This window comes from Grammomys surdaster, unplaced genomic scaffold (genome assembly GCF_004785775.1).
Source record: "Grammomys surdaster isolate TR1022 unplaced genomic scaffold, NIH_TR_1.0 123970, whole genome shotgun sequence".
NCBI lineage: Eukaryota > Metazoa > Chordata > Mammalia > Rodentia > Muridae > Grammomys > Grammomys surdaster.
In genome coordinates this window covers 307,667-309,911 of record NW_021619089.1, presented here as the reverse complement: position 1 = coordinate 309,911, position 2,245 = coordinate 307,667, and the positions used below count along the sequence as shown (strand labels likewise).

General features: G+C 43.4%; 1 non-coding gene across 1 annotated transcript; it reads left to right on the top strand.

Annotated features, from left to right (window-relative positions):
• Positions 1 to 1,433: 1,433 nt before the first annotated feature.
• LOC114636422 lies at positions 1,434 to 1,564 on the top strand. The gene has a single exon (XR_003713617.1). It is a non-coding gene; the product is annotated as a small nucleolar RNA SNORA17 (small nucleolar RNA).
• Positions 1,565 to 2,245: the final 681 nt, after the last annotated feature.

The following is a 2,245-nucleotide window of genomic DNA, read 5'->3' as shown; positions in this document are numbered from 1 at the left end:
GCCCAGCAGCTATGAGTTCTGCCCTGTCCTCTCTGTTCTCCATCTTTAAGTCCACACCTCAACCAGAAGTCTAAAAGACCACCAGCCCTTCCTCCTTCCCAGGATGCCAGCCTCCACCAGGAACAACCAGAGGCCTGAAGCCACCAGGCACTTTCAGCTTTGCCTGCATGCCTGGAAGCTTGCTGACTTCAGGGACTACCATCTTTACCTGAAACACAGAGGCCTGCTCCCATAAGGGAATTCAAGGTCTGCCAACATTATGAACAACTAGATGGCTAAAGATCGGGATAAGAATACAATCAGAAAAAAAAAAGAAAAAGAAAAAACAGTACTCATAGGGTGTGTCATAGTGAATCTAGAATGTTAACATCCCTGAACACAGCACTGCTATGGACCAGTACAGGCTAAGCAGTTTATTGGACAAAGGCAATTGTTCTCTTCACTTATCTGTAGATGATAGTATTTTGTCTTTCCCACAGCAAGTGATACCCTGACCTCTGTGTCATCCATGACCTGATCCTCCTGCTGATACTATTTCTCAGTATCGCCACATCTAGGCTTTTTAGCATCCATGACTATATCTGTGGAGGTTGCTTCTGGTTACCAGGTTTGTTGTTTTCTTCTTGTTTCTAAGTCTACAGACTAGCCTAGTATCTGATATACAGAGTGATAGAATAGGCTTCTCCTCAAGCACAAGTCAGTCAAGCAAGAAGAATCACTGAAACATCAAATGTCATCATCAGTGGTGTTAAGGAATATAAGTGCTGTGGGCTTTTGCTGTGGGTTGGAATAACAGAACTGTCTGGTTTAGCCTGTGGTACTCCCATCACTGAGTCCCACAAATAGAGCTTGAATCACTGGTTGTTTTGCACTTTCTACTCTCCTTTCAGTTTCAATTTCTCCTTCTGGTTCTGCTATCTTTGTTTTAAGGCATCCTTTATGGCTAAGACTGATTTTTCATGTGTGTGTGTCTGTGTGTGTGTGTGTGTGTGTGTGTGTGTGTGTGTGTGTGTGTGTTTGAGTGTGTGTGTGTGTCTGTGTGTGTATGCCTGCCTGTCTGTCTGACTGTCTTTCTGTCTGCCTGTCTGTATGTATGCATATCTGTGCCCAGGATAGTCAGAATAGAAGAAATCATCAGATTCCCTAGAAAAGTAATTAAAAATGGTTGTAAACCACCAGCTGCATGCTAAGAACTGAACACAGGTCTTCTACAAGATCACCCAGGAATCTTTTCTGTGGAGCCATATTTCTGTTCCTTTTTAATAACTTCATCGATGATTTCACCTGTTATGTCCCTTTAAAAAAAAATTAACTGCCCTTGGCTATTCATGGTATTACACATCAGAAAGCTCTAAATATATAACTTTCCTTAGACGTCCCCTTAACCTCCTCTTGTCCTATGAAATTGTGAATAATTAAGATTCTTGTCCATTACTGCCTTACAGAAGCATTGCAGGTATTGTTGCTTTGTCACATGACTGTCAGTAGGTGGCAGAAAAGAGAGACACTACATCTGTTCAGAATTTTGATCTGTGAACATCTGACTGATTAGTAGCCTATCATTTTCTGAAATAAAGAGAGCCTGAGAAGACAAGACTAGTACTAAGCAGTCTCAGACTGTCTCCCAGTATGGAGAACTGGAAAATCAAAGAATCTCACATAAGTTCATGGGCCCTGGACAGGAATGACAGACATCCATTGCAAGTCCACTCAGGCAGGAAGGGCAATAAAAGTTCAAAGTGCACACCAGTCTGGCATCATGGGGCCCAGACAGCTAGCTAGCACTAACTGACCACTACTCAAGGACCAGCCAGGCCCAAAGGACAGATCATGCCCACAATTATCCCTGCCTGGAGACATAATGCACAAGCAGGGCATAGCACACCTGAGACCTCTTTTGAGATGATTTCCAAAAACTCAAGACCCTACAAGATCTTCTAAGATGAGCAAGTGAATTATAGATAAATGGGAGAAAAGAAGAAATAGAAGAATGTGGTCACAAAGAAGAGAGGCAGAACTGGAGACTAGAGGGTTATGAGGAACAGCTTGCTGTTGATGACAACTAAGACCATGGTAAAGTAGTGGCCTATGCTCCCACAAGGAGGCTATGACTGAGTCCAGAGTATCAGCAGGTGTCTGTCACCACCAAAGTACAGCAAACATCCATATTTGGGATTGGGGGACATGTTGATGTCTGAGGGTTGGGCCGAACTGACTCAGCTCATCATCTGGGCATGGTAGGAGA